This window comes from Strix uralensis, chromosome 1, assembly GCF_047716275.1.
Source record: "Strix uralensis isolate ZFMK-TIS-50842 chromosome 1, bStrUra1, whole genome shotgun sequence".
Taxonomy (NCBI): domain Eukaryota; kingdom Metazoa; phylum Chordata; class Aves; order Strigiformes; family Strigidae; genus Strix; species Strix uralensis.
Window position 1 is genome coordinate 125,759,194 of NC_133972.1, and position 18,537 is coordinate 125,777,730.

The window sequence follows — 18,537 nt, forward strand, 5'->3', positions numbered from 1 at the left end:
TGCTCTAAATACCTCTGCAAAATGAAAGTCTGAGGGAAATGCTACAGCTGTGCCACCTCCTCTCATTGTTTCAGGGACATTGCTATCCCCAGGACCAGTGACTTTTGGATTAAGCCCTGCTGTTCTGTGCATCGCTTGTTACTGCTCACGGGTTAGGCAGCACTGAAAAGAAAACTGTAATTTGAAGGCTTTGTTGTTATGTGATTTTCAACTCCCCACAATAACTTTTTGCCCCCTTCTTTGTTTGTAAAATGTTTCACACTTTAAAAAAAAAAGTATCTTTCTCAAAGTAAACTAAGAGGAGAAATATGTTTGCTTTTGTGAACACAATAACGGCCCTGAAAATCTTAAGCTTCATTCAAATTACCCTATATTTCTCCCCTATAATGTTTTCACATACCTCAGTACAAGAGCCACATTATTGCTTCTATAAAAATAGAACTTGTAATACCTCAGACTATTTTGGTTGTAATTTCTCTCATTCAGTAATTTACCTACATTCTAACACATAAATGCTTATTTTCAACAGTTCTAAATAAAAAATAAACAACAAAGGCACCATCAATTTTATCGGAATTGTGGGGATCAACAGTGCAATTTGCAGGTTGTTATTTGGATGACAGATTTGAATGGCTAGTAAAGTTTGCAGTTGATCTGATAAGGGAAAATACAGTTAATTTTATTTATAAAGCTATTTATAAATCACCTGTTCGGGGAACATAAATAATGCCATGCAATTTAGAGGACAAATTATATATTATAAATAATGAATATTCTCAGTGATCAGCTGATGAACGAATCACGAGTTAAAATTTATTGACACAAGCTATTTACTGAGGAACTGTAAATAGAAAAATATATTTGTAAAATTCATAACCTGTACCCACATCATTTGCAAAGTGAAGAAAGTTAAATTGGACAGATTCTGTTATTCTGAACATATGAATATCTTATATACACAGCCATTCAACTGATTGACTCTACCTGTGGAAATTAGACTTTTTTTTCTCCTTTGTTCAGTAGTTTCTTACAAATCATGAAAGAAATAGTAAGGCTTCTCTGAGGTAACTCAGATAATTGATGCATCTTGGCTACCTCGAATCAGTTCAGTCTTGTTGGTGCTCTGAATCTCCTCAGTCACCTCAAACAGCTGCCTTTGTTAACACCCTAATACATGGAACTGCCAGAAAGTGGTGTCCCAGGAAACTAGAATCCATGTGGTTTGAATTATTTTTGTAAAACCCAAAATGAATCAGTAATGTTTTGAGTGTTTACACTGCCATGTAATACTTGTTTGTGAGTATTTAAGGGTTGACGGACAAAGCAGGGTCTGTATTGTGCTAGGTGATTTATGAACACCAGACAAAAGACAGCCTATTACAATTTATAATCTAAGTAATTTAAGTAAAAGTATCTGTAATTCTAGTTTTCATAATGACAGTTCTGGTTAATCTCATGTAAAACACATTGTCTGAGATTTCACATTTTTTCTCATGTTTATTTTTAAAAGTCTACCTACCTTTCTGTAACATTTCCAGCACAGTGCTTTTTTCAGAAATACTTGAAGAAATGCAAGACAAGCCTTGTTCCAGGCAACACCATATTTCTTATTCATGGGTCTGGCCAAGAAAAAAGTGTGAAGTTGAGCTGCACAACAGGCATTTGGTTTGTAGAGTTCACACAAATATTTTCTCAAAACAAGTTGTTACAGCTGAGAGGGTCCACACCAAGTCACATTGAAACCCAAACAAATATTTACAAAACCTGCATGGCACATAGCTATTAAGCAAATATTTACATAACCTCCCTGACACAATACACTAAGTTCTGCATAACTTGTCTTTCAACTTCCTGCAGCGTAGGAAGATAATTCGAGGCTATGCTATGAAGAAGTCTTTTGTTTCATTACTTTGGTCTATCCAAAGCCATAATGAAAATCTCATGATGAAATGTATTCTCAAGAGCATTACTGACTAAAAAAAGACCTGGATGACTTCAGCTAAATATTGCGTTACGGAGACAGATCACCACCACTATCCTGATCTGAACTGCTGCATCACACATTTTGAGGATGAACCATTGTGCCTTATTTGTTCATTTATTTTCATCCCAGTGAAACGGACCAAAATATTAAAACCAAGGCAGCTTTTAGACCACAGATGTAATTTCTTATGCAGCATATAGGCTTTCATCTCCAGGATGGAATGATTACATTGAAATGCTTTCTCTGGACTCCCTCTCCAGACTGAGATTTGGTAAGTTCCAGACTGTTGCAGCTAGTGGAGTTTATTCTTTATCTGTCAACACAAATTGCATTTTCTTACAGTCAAGAAATGTTTTCTTAACAAGTACAAAGCTGTATTTCCAGCCAAAAGAGAAAAGATTAGGAAAAAATTGTTTGTGTCTTATGGAAAAAACAGGCAAAGTGACTCTGATTAAGAATGATTCTTTCTTTCCTGCCTTTTTGGAACTGGTAAAAAGCTAAAATGTGAACACTAAAGTTAAAACTGAATGTGTACTCACTTGAAGACAACCCCATAGGAAATAATGAGAAATAACCTCGAAGATATCAGCATCCTCCAGAGAGATCATTTGACCTGCTCCAGTCGTGAATTTTGAATCCAATTTAGGTATATATCAGAAAGATCTATCTCAGCCTGTGGTTGTAGTATATTATTTTCTGGAATTCCAATATACAGATAAAATAAAAGTGATGAGAAAAGTAAACAATGGCTTTTAATATACATTTTTTTGTAGACCATTGTCAAAGCTTGCCAGTTTAACATTATAGATAGAGTAACTACAGTACGTGGGTGTGCAGTGAGGTGATTGCTTCTTATTACTGCAAAACTGAAAGGTTTTTTTGCAATAGCTTTTTAAAGGTAGAAGGAAACAGTAGGTCTTTTATTCAAAAATCTATCCTATTCAGAGATATAATCTGATGACAATGTGGAAATGAAACATAAGAGGACACATTTTGGAGTTTGGTGTCACAGGCACTTCTAATCCCCCTGACTCTCAGAACAATATCAAGCTGTTGAAAATTGTGACAGGTAGTTAATCCCACTTAATGAATACAGCACCATTTACTTTTCAAATGCCAAATATATAAATACAGTGTCAGTTAAGACGAATTCCATCTCTCTTTGTGCACCTAAAGTCTAGTTTACCCTAGACTTTAACTTAGAAATTGTTTCTTCTTTTTTGTCCCCTTCTTTTGATTTTCAGGAGAGAATCTGCTGTGATTGTTTGGTGACTGCAGTTGATCCAGTCCATTTTTCTTTAAGTTACTGATAGTTTTTTCTTCAAATGAGTTCTTCACTTATCCTCTCCTGTTACTTAAAAGGTCCAAAAATAAGCATTTAATAAGATTATATCCTGATTTAGCTGATCTTTAATTTTAATTTCTTGCTTATATAAGTAGGAGTTCCTCTGATTTTCATATAAATTAATTTTCTCTTCATTGCTAGCATGCTCTGTGAATGCAGAAGAATGATTTTGTCATTTTTACAATTATTTTTAAATGGCTTCTTTATCAAATTTCCTCTAAGTATCATGGATAGTAATGATATAATTCCCAGACAAGAGTTTGGAAGGTGTGCTTTGATTTCTTATATCATCATGTAAAAGAAGGTTGATCTGAGTTCTGACAATTTAGAAACTAAATTGAAATTCTAATGCAGATTCTTTGATTTGATCTTCAGCCCATTTTTACTTTCTAAAATACTCTTGTCTTTTCAGTGCTGGAATATTGTTGTGTTGGTTATTCAGAAGATATGATTAGAACTTTTATGAAAAAGCTAGTTTCCCTTAGGAAAAATGAAATTTAAATGCCTCAAAATCATTCAAAGAACAAAGTCAATATAACCAAGTTTTAAAGAAAAAGAAGGAAATACATTCCAAGAACTTCAACTCTGCCTTTTACAGAATTTAAAAAATAAGACTATTTGATTTTTTCTTCTTGTAGAACAAATTTTATCTGCTTTTATTCATACTACATATAAAAATAAATTAAAACTGATTTGATTAAAAGAGGACTTATAGGAAGGAAAGGAATGGAGGAATTTTTTTCAGAGTTTTTGATTTCCATTCTAAATCAGAATTAAAAAAAAGAAGTTGTCTATAAATTTTGTGTGGTATGAGATTTCCATTATTTTCCCCACTCCAAATATGTCTTTCTAGAAAAAGACATGTACTTTCCTATATTAGCTTTTAGACCAAAACCATATTTTCATGTTAAGTCCATGCTTATGTGAATTTCAGAAAATATGGAAGTTCCTTTACTCTCTGCCTTCTTGCAGCCATTTCACTTACAAATTTCAAGCTTGATTAGATATCAAAAATATCTCAAAAGTCACATTTTCAAAGTACCAACTCTATATGTCTGAAAGTACAAAATTTCGTTCATCAAATCTAAAAGCCAATATTGAAAATTCAGCCTTCTGTTTTTAAAGCTGAAATCTGTCCTCATTTTTAGTCAATGGCAAAACAATTTGGTTCTAGTCGTTCTTCCCTGGGAAAAGCAATAAATGTTAAAACATCATTAACATTAACCTATATGCTTAAGGAATAACAATTCAAAACCATTGGACTTTATTTCTTTTATATCAAGACATTCCAGAAGGCTGGAAAAAAGAAAACACAGGATCATATTCATACATATCAATGTATGAGTAAACATGCATGTGTTTCTGTCTTGGGTTTCTTTTTAAGGCACTTGTAAAATTATACTCAAAGAATATGGATGTGTGTTCTGTGTAGTCATAGAATTCAAAGCCATTTAGTTATCAGTATTGTATGATCAACAGTATGTCATGTCCCAGTCATACTTAGAAGGTAGTGGAACTTGCCACTATTTTCATTAAAATTTGTAAAAGACATGGTACTTGCAAGGTTTACTATTGATACCATGGTGAGTGGGCTACCAAGAAATTCAGAGGAAAAGAACAGGTTTTTACACGACCCTAAGATTTTGTAAAAATTGACTAAAAAGTTTGTTATTCAGGAAGTACCAAGTAGCAAAAATAATGAGCTGCAACAGTAGAGAGTGCTGAATGGTGGTCTATGCAGAAGGTCTCCAGAGGAAGACTTGTGCTTTACAGCAGACCATAGACTAGACGGGAATTAGTGATGACATGCAGTGGTGGAAGTGTCAGCCCTGAGTGCATAAACATGAGTGTCCTTTGTAAAATTTGTGAAATAATTTTTCGCCTCTGTTTTTAGTGGCGTGTGCTAGAGCAGTACGAGCTTTTTAGCATGCTGCAATTCAGGACGAAAATAATTTTTAGAAGTCTAGAAAATGACTTGTGAGGAAAGGGTGAAAGAAATGGGTTTATTTATTTGGAAAGGTTATATAAAAAAGGTACTCAGATATGTAAAGATGGAGGGGATAAATTATTCTCAAGGTCTACTATGTGTAGGATAATAACATATAGTCTTACAGCACAACAAGAAAGATTCCAGTCGCAGAAAAAAAAAAAAAGGACAAAAATAACCAATTACTGAGATGAAAGGTCTAGGAGTAATGCAAAATATCCATTACACATCTTAGTCAAACATCTCTCTGGAATAACATAGCTGTAGCTGACCCTGCCATGAGGCAGAGAAATAGTCTATATGACATCACTCCTCTCTTTCCCCGCATACTATAAACCTCACTGTGGATGGATTCTTTAAAAAAAATTCCATCTCCTGTCTCTCTTACCAGACATCCCTGATCTCCACGGAATAGGTTTCTCCAGTCTCTTCCTGTGAGCTCTTTCTTTCAGTAAATCATCTAAATAATGTTCACCTGTCATCAAACATTGGTTCTGTTTCTTTTGAAAACAAATATCATAGTAAAACACATCCCAAGCTTACCTTGCCATTTCAGCCCTTGACAAGTGGGTTAGAATATTTACTGTTGTCAGATACCATTGCTAGCAACATTATTTCTGGTTTTGTTTGTTTGTTTGTTTGGTTTTTTGGTTTTTTGTTTTTTCATGAAAACACTCAAAATAAACACTCGCTGCTGTTCATCTTCTCCAAGCACTCCATGAATTATTATACCTATTGGGAATGCACACTTACTCATTTGCTTTTCCACTAATCCACTCTTCTAAAAGCATCAGAAACAGGCCATCAGCTGATGTGAAATTATGACAACTTTTTGGTCAATGATATATATTATTAGTGGGTCTGCAAAGTAGCATCTTGCTGCTGTCTTTTGGCTCAAGTAAAAGATTATCATCTCTTATACTTGTGCTGAAATCAGTAGACTTACTAAAGCTTGCCCTGAGTGCCAATTTAGGACAAAATTTGGTTATGTAGTTTGCTGAGCAAGGTTGTTTCTAAAAGGGTGAAGGTGTCTGCAGGTATGTTTGCCTAAGGAGATGTTGAAAATGCATTGGAGTTTGTCTCAGGTCTCATTTACCTGGTACAGAATGAACAGTGGCAAGGGTCCCTTAAGATCACCCTTTCATTTTAGCTCAGATATTTTATCAGTTTAGAGAACTTTCCTTTTTCCTCTCAGTTTCTCCTTTTAGCAGATGAGAATAGCTCTTTTAAATGGATCATGATTCCCACAAGGTGATGCTTCCTTTTTGTACTGGAAACAGGATTCTGATCAAAACATTCTAAACTTTAAGGATATTTTGAATCTATTAATGATGTTAATAGGCTACTTTATCCCTTTAAATTCATCTAGTTTTACTTTCCTTTCTTGGTAACTTTTTAACTCTTAGTAATCAATAGTATAAGATGACTTTTTATCCATTTTCTTCCTTTTGATGGTACCATCCACCTCTGAACAACAATTGACTAATCTAAACCAGGCAAATTTTTCTGCCACACCCTAAAAAAAGTATTTTTTGGCCCATCATACTATTTGCAGTATCCTAATTGTCTGTCTCCTAATTTGCATGATGTTAATTACTGAGATATTACACTACAATGCCCTAACACAGCTATTCGAAAGAGCTGAATAGGTTTACTTGTAGTAATTAGAAGTATCAGGAAATAGCAATTTTCATTGTAAGATAATAGGCAATTATAGTTTTTTTTCTCAACATCAGATTTTCAGTCATTCTATGATTGCATATTTTACTGTAAAATTATTATCTTCAATTTTTCTTACCCAAAAATAAATAAATTAAAACACTGGCACTCTGTCACTGTGCTACGAAAATAGATGCTATGCTATTTGGCCTAGAAATATAAGCAAAAATCTAAATGTACTATTAGCCTTTAAGATACTTTTTTTCAAATGTCATTCTTTGAGGATGAAAACATGTTTGCTTTGTAAAGCTCTTAACATTTCAAGCTGAAAAGCTTGAACAAGCTTTGAACTCTGGAGTTTGTGATGCCTATAAATTAAAGGGAAAAATAACATTAAATGGTACTGTAGCTTGTGAAGCTGCCTTCAAGTCTCTGAACATCTCAGAGTCCTCAAATGTACAATTTTCTTGTAGCAGCCTATGAGCCAAAGAACCCCATGTAACCCGCAGGATGTTGTTGCTTTATTTGGAAATATCCTTATAGGAGGCATAAAATGAAAGTGAATTCTCTGTAATGTGTCAATAAACAGCTGGCTATCTGAACAATTTGCTGTCCGTAGATACTGAAACATGTCAGTGGAAACACAATGCAGTGCTGACTCAAAACACCTTTCTCCCTGACCTGCCTATCTGCAACCTTTGACTAGGGTCCTCCAGATGCTGGGAGCTCCAGTCAAGATTTAGCTGCCTGTAATAAAAACTGTTTGCTCGATTTTCTGTCCTTTAAAAAGTCTATTTCTTTTTTGGTTTTGGCATTTATTTCTCTCACACGATCTCTCCTTCTCTCTTGAACTCCGCCCTTTTTCCCAGGATTGAGAACATAATTTGTTTTCCTTTAAAAGACACAAAATGAAGATAATAAAGTGACTTTTAATTAATTTAATTTAAAAAAATACATGTGACTTCTCAGCAAAGCTGAAAGGAGTCCTGTGAGTACAATTTCTAAGGGAACGATTGCAACACAGATTTCTGGATTATAAAATTGTTTACTACTGAGAAAACAGACAAGAATGGACTGTTTTCGTTAGACAATATTTTCCAAGCAAGGAGCTGCTTCACAGGCATAACACAGGTACTTCATAAGTTTGTGTGGATTTTCCTATCAGATCTTCCACCAAAAAAACCTCTGAAAAACTCTCTTTTGTCTCATGTGTCCTTCCATCACAAGGTAAAGTCATAAAATACTAATAATGGCTCACAGAGGCTGTAAAGAGACCTTAAATCCTTTAAAAAAATGGTTACAGTCTAATTGTCTCATCTGCTCATTGGTATTATAGCCTTCCACCAACAGTGTGCTGTTGAACTTGTAGACTCTTGAAGTCACAGATAGGCTTTAAAGTGGAAAGATAACTTTTATTTGTTACGGGCAATAAAACTGGAGTCTCTACTGACTGTCTGACAAGAAGGCATCTGATACTGTGGATCCAGTCAAGCAGAACACAAATCGAAATAGTGTCTAAAGGGCAAGGTAATGGAGGAATGAGAAGTGTAAAACCTACACAATAAAATTATATTGCAATGAGAGAAAATTAGAAAATGAGGAATAGAGCCTAAAAATAGAACAAACCTGTCCCTTGAAGCCATATACACGGTCGCTACTGAAACAGTACCACACTGGTTTGCCTTTAGTTTAGACTCAGCAGTAGTGATATATCAAGGCTGGGTTGAAAGAACATGCTGGTGCGTGTGCCCAGCTATGCATTTACACACCCAAATGCTCACTGTGCTCCCCTAGGCCACTCTGTGTCATTAAGATGTTTCTATGTACCAAAGAAGGTGTCTGTGAACCAGCAGTTGTTGTGGTTTAATTCTGCATCTTCCATCATGGATTAAAAAACCCACAGATCTTGGAATTGTGCCTCAAGTTACTTCCTGATGGGAAGAAGACGTTGCATAGAAAGAAAGGTTAGTTATTAAATCAGATAGCACAGACAACAAAGATATTACATACACACAGACACACATGCACACACGAATATATCTCCTCCATTTTGCAGCTTTTGCAGTTTTTCCTCTAACCTGTCTCCAGTTTATTTGATGCTACTATTTTACAATGACACCTGCTAGAAAATCTTAGTGGAGCTACTGACAGCTCCCCTGGAGTTGCAGCCTGTCAGTGCCTAATTCTCAGTCAGCAGTATATACGAGCTCTAACGTATGCTATATTCCTAATTTCCTTTTCTTTCTCCTTGGGGCAACCTATGCTTATTATTACTGTGGATAATACTCCTAGGCCTGTTTTCCTGACAGCCCTCCTTCTCCTGAAGTGAAGGTGCAAATGAGACCTGGAAACCACCACAGCCTAAGTGTGCACTTAAATTTTAAATCCCTGGCTAGAAAACAATGCATTGCTCCCACTCTTTTCATGTCCACAGCTAATCCATTCAGTATTTCAACGGAGGTGTTTTCCCTTTGTTTCAGGTTAGCTTTTAAAATGAACATTTTGTTAGTTTTAATATATGAATGCTCAGCTTGTGATGGTCAGTTTAGTGTCTCTGAGGACAATGGATAAATATCTCACAGTGATAAAGGATTTTTTTCTTTGCTTCCTCTTACCACAAAGTCTTTTACCTCCCTGGGGTAAATAAGAACATTCTTTTGCACATGTGTGTCAAGTTAAAGCTTGCACTGACAAAATAAATGAAGTTCTCATTTGATTTTCATCCGCTAAAATCAATAGTGGCATATCAGTATGAAAAGACCAAGAATGGGATTCAGTTCTTAAACTTTCAGTTTCACTGGCTTTTGGATAAGACTCTTAACAGTCTCCATGAACAGTTCTACAGAGGTTTCAAGGAGGAATTTGGGATCACAATTATGCCAAGTGCTTCAGACACACACAGCAAGATAATGCAGGTTTATTATATATAAAATACTCTTTTAAAGTAATATTTAAAATGATGAATCCAGAATTTCAATTTACTATAAATACTGTTATTTGCTTTAGATTAATGAAAAATATTTTATTTCTGTGACTAATATCTAAGTAACGATGCTAGAAAGAAAAGGGACTCAGCAGACACTGGGGATTCCATCTGTTTCCATTGATCTAAGACATGATATGAATCAACTTCCCTTAGCATTTTATTGAACTATGCTCAGAAGAAGCTTAACATCAAGGTGGAAATCACTTACCTTTATTTTTTTCCCTCAAGCATGCACATCCAGTACTTGGAATTCACTAGCTACCAGATTATTTGCATAGGGAATTTTACAGAGTTTTATAACAACAGAGACTCTAAGCACATAATGAAAAAATAATAGTATTCAGATTTTTATGTAAAAAGGCTTCTGATCCTCTTACCTGTAGCAAATTAAGATGTAATCTGCTTTTAGAAAAATTTAATTAAAGAAAAAAAACCCCACCATATTAAACTTCTGACCATATGCTTTCACAGCAGATTTCTGCTTCTATTCTGGAGGACTGATCATGTGTGCAAGAAGTTGCACACTTAAATTCAGATGGAGCAGTGTCCATACCAAGAGACTTGTCCTGCATAGACTAGAACACTTTGACAACCAGGGAAACAAAAGAAAGCTGCCTGATTTAGATAACCAGTCACAAATTGATAGGTAAATTATAATCTCACAATCTGCATTGCAACCTACAGAGTAAACAAATTCACACACACAAAAGACCTGTCGAGTAATTTAGAATAACAAATATATGCAAGAATTTTGTGATACGTTTGTAGACATTCTGCAGACAGAAAAGGAGGATAAACTCATTTAATAAATGATTCATAGTGAATCATTTTCTCAGTATGGTAGCAAAATAAAATGTATTTTTTACAAGACTTCCATGGGAACTTGTAGATCTGGGAAAAATTCTTTAGGTAGAAAGTTTGACTTTCTTATAAAACTGTCTATAAAGACACCCAGCAAGCTGAGCTCCAGTTTTTGCAACATAATTTCAGCACATATTTGTCTCTTCATAAGCAAAGCAGTTGCAGGAATAAAAGCTTTCTCCTGCTAATCTGCTAACCTTGCATAGAAATGGTTCAGCAGGAAATCCCATCTACAAAGTGTCGTGTAAACTGCTGTCAATGTAAATGATGAAATCAAACACTTCGTTTCAACTGGTTGGGGAAAGCCATCAGAGACTTGTTCTCTCATTCCACTTTCATGAGCTGTCCTTTTCTGACAGACCTGGTTTAGTAGCAGCAAATTCTTTGTCTCTCAGGAAAGTGAGCATGAAAGTTTGGCACCTTGAGCCTTTCCCTTTGACACTCTGCAAGCTAGATCCTTGCGGCTTGCTGAGGTGCTTTTATTTTATTTCCTTTTTCTTCTGATAGGGTGATATGTATGCAGTTCAGAAAGCATTCCCACAAAGAACCCCCGAAGGACAGACAGCCTGTGTATCTGATTGCAAATCAGCCAACTACCCAATTCCTAGAACAGCAGAGTAATTGGCTGGGGATTTTATCTGTTTCTCTGGTTGATGCCAATAAGCAGGCGTGTTTATTAACAATTTATTTACAGAACACAGATTGATTTCAGGAGAGTAACATCACCAGCTTCTGCAAAGTGTGAGCAAACGATTTCTTCCGGGTGCTCAAATAATCTATTATTGTCAAGGTATCTGTTTGCAGTGGTCTTTATCTCAGGGTTTTAGACCTAAACACTGAACATGCACAGGAGACACAACACGGGGTGTTGTGTTGCCTTCTTGTTTCCTGAAGAAAACTTGTGGACTAAGTGCTTCATAAGTAACATGGCTGAATAAACACACCCCACACTTGCCTCAGGCTTCCTGGACAGTATTAGGCAACTCCATGCTGCTCACTAATTCACACAGATCTTCCCTCACAGGTGGTCAGGAACTAGATGCATATAGTCAAGAATACATCACGATGGCATTTATGCCATGAAGTATTCTTTGTGTTAGTCTCAGAAATCACCAGTTTACTAAATTATAATCATGAACAATGAAGAGCAACCCTTTTCAAATCAGCCTTTCTAGAAAATTGGATTATTTTCTTTTGTTGTTGTTGTTCCCTTTACTAGAAATTATCCTTTTTTCTCTTCCTTCTCTTAAAATAGCCAAGATGCAGTCAGAGACTTCATGGTATTCTGTTTAGAAGTTAAACTGATTTTCCCAATACGATTACCTTAGTCAAGGATATTTCCTTTCATGATGAAGAAAATAAATATATTATTATTATTTGGTTAAGTTCAAGATCTGATTTAAAATTAGGTATTCTTATCTGAATAAATCAGTTTTAGGAAGTAATACTGGCAAATGTCACCTCTGAAATTCTTTTTTTTTTGGTTGTTCCACTGAAGGTCATGTTGAGCAACTTAAACATATTCTGCCACAGATAATTTGTCCATATATATCCATATATAACTTGTTTGATGTTTAAAACAGTTTAAGAATAAAAAGCACTAGGTAAATACTGATGATAACTCAATTTTAAGGTCAATACTTTTCTTGAAAAATTTAAGAGTTGTATATAAAAAGGAATTGTTACAGGAAGTGGTTCATTGCTTTTCCTGTAATAATCTATCTCAGCCTGAAATGTAGATCCTCTCAATGTGATTATCACAGATGTAGTATTAAATTACAATGCAGAGCACAATTTACCTCCAAGGGAACAATATGAATAATAATAAAAATAAATACCTGAGTAGTCTCCATCAAAGGAAATAAAATTCTGTGTAAATCTGTTTCCATGAATAAATGATGCCTATTAAAGTTCATAATTACCTTATTGTGATAAATATTGAATTAATGGAGTAAATTATTTTGTGCGTAACTTTTGATAAATCACAAAATAACAGCATGTTATGAGTTTACTTCAATGCCATCCAAACAAAATTTGCATTCAATACATAGTCTTATGTCTGCAATGTTGTGTCTAATGCCAATCAAAATTCAAGTTTAGTGACATTGCTCACCAAGATATTAATTTCTTGGAAAAGAATGAAACGCTATAGGCATTTAGGCTTTTTTTTTTTTTTTTTTTTTTTGTTGTAGTACCTTCTGCTGAAAGGTTTTTCTCTGAGTAAGATTCTAATTGAGAGACAGAATCTGACGTAAGACATGTCCTTTTCTTAACAGGCCAAGAAACTCCATTGTTTACCACACTGAAAGAGTAAAAGTTGTTCAACTGAGATGACAGAATTTTACCTTACCAATGCAAATGTATGGAGTGTTTCATACTTCTCTATTAGTTACAGGTGCATAAATTGCTCATTGCAGACAGAACAGACAGCTTACCCTCTCTAATAAATGTGTATTCTTATATCCTTAGGGAAATGTAAATGTAGTTTCAGCCCATTCTTGTGCAGACCAGCCACCTCATTATCTGGTCACAATTCCACTGAGTCTCCATGCTTGTATCTCATTCCTTTTTTCTTTCTTTTTTTTCCTGGAGGGTAGTGTTCACATACATGGAGAACTCTTCACAACATAGACTAAAAATCTTCTTTCTCTACAGTCTGTTTTCCAATCTTAGTGACTCATGAAGTCCTCACAAGTTACATCTCCAAAAAGCGTCTTTCCTGATGAGTGGAACCTAATTATGAGGTAAGAATTAACAAGTTAAGTAAGTATGAGGCTGTGGAAGTCAAAAGTTCTGGAATACAAAATTCCAGGCTGAAAGGAGACAGGCTGCAGTGTGCCCATGTTGATACCACACTGTGACTTTGAGACTATTTGTTTGGTGCAAAAATATTACTCAAAAGTGTTTGGAATATTTTCCAAAGAGGTAAAGGTACCTGTCAGAGGTATTTTAAAGAGGCAGAATGACCAGAAGTTGGAAGAAGACAAGGAAGAGAAGAAAACATTTGCAAGAAGAAAGTGACATACAAACAGGCAGCTAATGAAAATAGGAATGAGGGCAACAGTTACATTTGCTATCCTTGAGTACAGATACCTGTACATACAGACATGAAAACACATATCTGTATATTTTATAGTACTTTCATATTTTTCTTTCAAGACATGGGCTTTTCATTAATTTTATTGAAAATGAATGAGTGTCCTCAGCAAAGGGCGTGGCATGCAAAGAACCTCTGCAAACCAGTACCAACAAAAAGAAAAGATTATTAGAAAAAATTAATTTGTCTCTGCCAATAGACACATGACACCCAAAGTCTAGATAAAGAAAAGCTTCTGGCTGTGATAACATGCCTGTGATATCCCTTTGTGCCTGAAATTCCTGTAGAATCCAGTGAAGATATCTCACCATGCTGGGAAATTCACTCAGGGTGAGCCAAATTTATTTACTGTTTCCTCAATAAATGCTCTTCACAGTCCTCAAAATTTCTTTTTCCTTTATTTTAATTTCTGATATTTCATTGAATTATTTTTCTTTGAATTGTATGCTTATCTTCCCATTTATTCCCTTTCTACATTCTTCCACATTTTCATTCTCTCATTTTCTTGTGTTCTTTTCTTGACCAAGTTTGTTTTCCATTTTACTGTTTGTCATGCACTAAACTGATGCCAAAGGCACAAAAACCAAAAGATAATGGAAATTCACTTCAGAAAAAAGACATCTGTCATCCCAATGTCCTTTATGAAAACTAGCAGTAGGGTCCTGTTTAACACAAATGTCTGAGAAAACATCAAACAAGGCTGTGGATTCATAGTTTGGCCATCACTTCTTACACTTCTCAATATGCATGCATTTTTATGTTGCACCTGGCAAATTGGAAAGTAATAGCACAAATGGTTAGATGTTGTTTAATATGTTTTAATCCTAGCTGCAGTCATGTAGAGCTGTCTCTGTGTGAGTAATTGGACATGATACAGTAGGATAGTAAGACAGCAAATCGGCCTTGGAAAAAAAGGCATCTTATTTGGTGGTATTCAAAGAATGGTCAAATTACAGTTATTAAACCTTGATCTTGACACAAAAATAGTTTTAATACTGTACATCAATCAGGATAATTAAGCAAGGAGCCTGAAAATACTGGTGACAGAAGAAGGGGTGCTGATTATATTCCCACTGATACACTGATTTAAAACTTGATGAATCTGAGCTGGGGTTTGAATCATTCACAGAAGTGGCTGCCAGGGCTAAAATTTGGATAAGGTCATGAATGTAGAGAGTTACTACTTGGCATTTCCACAAATTATCCCACTCAATGCTTCATTCTCTCTCTGACTCTCATGCAATAACTGCAATGCCTTGTGTTTGTTTGCTCAATAACATACAGTTTCATGTTCATAATTCTAGGGGTTTTCTCTTTCTTCTGGCTCTGCCTTGCTGAGAAGAGTTGGAAATCTCTCTCTAATAATACCTGGGAAAAGTAATTGAAAATATACCCTTAAAAAAAGAATCAAGTTGTTATTTATTCTGCAAGACAAAGCCAAGGCACTCATCCCAGATATTCTTGACAGTGAGAATGATAGAGGAAGGATGATATTTTATTGGGCAGTCTCTTGCTTGTGCTCTGGCTCTCACCCCAACACAATGACTACAATCAAGAAAGGGAAATTGCATGTGTCAGTGTCCTAAGGAGAAAAAGCAAACAGGGTTTATAATAGCAATGTTTTGAAATTCAGTTATTACAGGGAGGTTATGTGCAACTCTTCAAACCCAGAGGGACTGGTTGGGGGTGGGGGCGGGAAGTGTGACTATTTATTTATTGATACAGTAGTTCCTGAAATGCCCAGCTGTGTGAAAAAGAAAGGTATTTCTTACAGGATGGTAGAAAACAAATGGACTCAATAAATGCACTAGTCTGAAGCACTCAGACATTTCTGTCACTTAAGAAGTAGAAAAAGTATTGGTCTTTAGTCTTGTTCAGACAATGGTAGATTAAAAATTAATCACAATTGTAAAATCTGAGGAATAATGAATAAACAAAGATCATGATCTGACATGCCATTCAAAACAGACAACAGGTAGTTATTTGGCCTATGTAAGGAAGTAAGCTTCCCTTCAAGGATCTCATCTGCTGAAAGAAATGATAATGCACAGCAGGACTGATGTTAAAAAACTAAGATTTTAATTTGATAACCTTAGATTAAATATGAAGTATATTGAAATGTTATATATTGTACCTACCCAAAAACTTCTTTCTACTGTTCTGAAAGCAATAGTGAAAATAGAAGTGTCCCTTAGCTGCTCTCAGGCTTTGTCGACAGATTGTAGTTGTAAAATTTTTCCCATAGTATGATGTATGAGCTATTTTCTGTGGGACTTCAAAAATAATCTTTTGTCATAATGGAAGTTATAACCTCTACTGGATAAAGGTTTCCAGAGTTGGACAGAGAAAGCCTAATTTCTCTGGATTTGACTTAGTGAAACAATCTAGTATGTCTAGTTTATTTTTCCTTGTGGTGGGAATATTTGTCTGGACAATTTGGGAGATAAGTAAAATGCAGGACTTAATACTCTTAGATCACTTTAGTATGTATGTAAAAATCATGTGGCAACAAAATATCAAATGCTAAAGGTAACACTAAATTGGTCCTTTTTTGCTGGCCTTTAAAAGTGGAATAAGAACATATTTTAGAAAGAGATTGGAAATGGAATGGCAGGAAATCCCTGCAGTATAATCTGATCTTTTAAAGTAGCCTGTTTCAGTTTATAAATTACACCAAATTATATAACATCTCCTTTATGGGGCTTTTTTTTTTGGTTATACCAAGAGTACCCAGAACATATGAACAGCTTTCGTCCTTAATGCTGGTATACTCTTTCTTTCTTTGTTTTTGGTTTGTTTTTGGTTTTGTTTTTAACATTTCTTTCCTTCACTTATACATTCCCCCTGCATCTCCTTATTTACTTTCTCTCATTTTGAGAATCACCTGGATAATTTCTCATCAACCAGTTTTCTAATTTCTCATATTCTGTTCTTTGTCTTGCATAAATCTGGTCTTCATTTGAAAAAACTATTTGATATAGACATATTGGTAATCCCAAAACAAACCAAACTGCATAGCAAAATGTAATGTTGCTTCTATAATTGTTTCTAACACAAAGTCTTCTAGAATGAAGTACCTCTGTGAAGTTAACAAGGAACTTGATTTGAATAATTTTAAGAAAAAAAAATGTATATTTTCCCTTGTCCTGTGGAAGTCAATACTTCTTTCAGAAAGCTGAAAAAATAAAAGGAAAGAGGAAGATCCAGGAGCAAACAAACCAACCAAACATACCATGAATGTGGGAAACCATCAAAGATGGGTCTTATGGAAGGAGAGATCAGAAGCCCCTTAAGAGAAATGATCCAAATAGAAGAAGGTAATTGAGTGAGCATTTGTGGCTTAGTTCCTTGTGGACAAATAGACAGCAATCTCTGCAGAAATGAATGTCTAAAGTTAAGCTCACTGGAACAGAAATACCATCCTTAGTAAGAAAAGTTTTCTGTGCAGGGAACAAAGGCCTATTGTGAAACTTAATAAGGGGACACCTGTCTGCATAGGTTTCATAGATTAGTATAAAATAGTAAAGGAGATCAAACTTAATGAAATCAAACTCAAAAAGTGTTAAAGAGCTTGAAGCCATGATGCAACATGAGAACTATGACATAGTAGCTATCACAAAAACGTGGTGGGATGCCTCACACGACTGGAGTGCCTCTGTCGATGGCTACAAGCACTTCAGGAGGGATAGACAGGGAAGGAGAGGTGGTGGAGTGGCCCTGTATGTTAGAGAATGCTATGAGAGCTCAGAAATCAAGTATAGTGATGATGGGGTTGAGGGTGTTTGGATTAGGTTAAGGGCCAATAAAGTGGATCTTGCTGTGGGAGTCTGCTATAGACCTCCCAACCAAAGCAGCGAGGTGGATGAAGCTTTCTATAAACAGTTGGGAGAAATCTCGTGGTCACTTGCCATTGTTCTTGTGGGGGACTTTAACCTCCCGGGTATCTGCTGGGATCACAACACAGCAGAGAGGCAACAGTCCAGGAGGTTCCTGGAATGTGTGGAGGATAACTTCCTCATACAGCTGGTGAGTGAACCAAGGGAAGGTGCCCTCCTGGACTTGCTTCTTGTGAACAGGGAATTGCTTGTGGGGGAAGTAAAGGTTGGAGGCCATCTAGGGTGCAGTGATCATGAGATGATTGAATTTTTGATCCTTGGAGAAACAAAGAGAGGGTTAGTAAAACTGCCACCTTAGACTTTCGGAGGGCTAACTTTGACCTGTTCAAAAGACTGATTAACAAAATCCCTTGGGAGGCTGCCCAGAAGGATATGGGAGTCCAGGAAGGCTGGATATACTTCAAGAGAGAAAGAAGTCTTAAAGACACAGGACGAGGCTGTTCCCACGTGCCGAAAAACAAGCAGGCAGGGAAGGAGACTGGCCTGGCTAAACAGGGACTTTTGACTGGATCTCAAGAACAAAAGGAGAATCTATGACCTTTGGAAGAGGGGGCAGGTCTCTCATGAAGACTATAAAGATGTAGTGAAGTTATGCAGGGAGAACATTAGGAGAGCCAAAGTGCAGCTAGCGCTCAACCTGGCTACAGCTGTTAAAGATAATAAAAAATGTTTCTATAAATTAATTAACAACAAAAGGAGGATTAGGGAAAATCTCCCTCCTT

At 35.7% G+C, this 18,537-nt stretch overlaps 1 long non-coding RNA gene across 1 annotated transcript in view; it reads left to right on the top strand.

The window, feature by feature from the left end:
• The first annotated feature begins 2,154 nt into the window (after nt 1–2,154).
• Nucleotides 2,155–18,537, top strand: part of LOC141954184 (uncharacterized) — a 69,782-nt gene continuing 53,399 nt past the window's right edge. The window contains exon 1 of the long non-coding RNA XR_012632121.1: nt 2,155–2,255. This is a non-coding gene — a long non-coding RNA (uncharacterized LOC141954184). The remainder of the gene's footprint in view (nt 2,256–18,537) is intronic.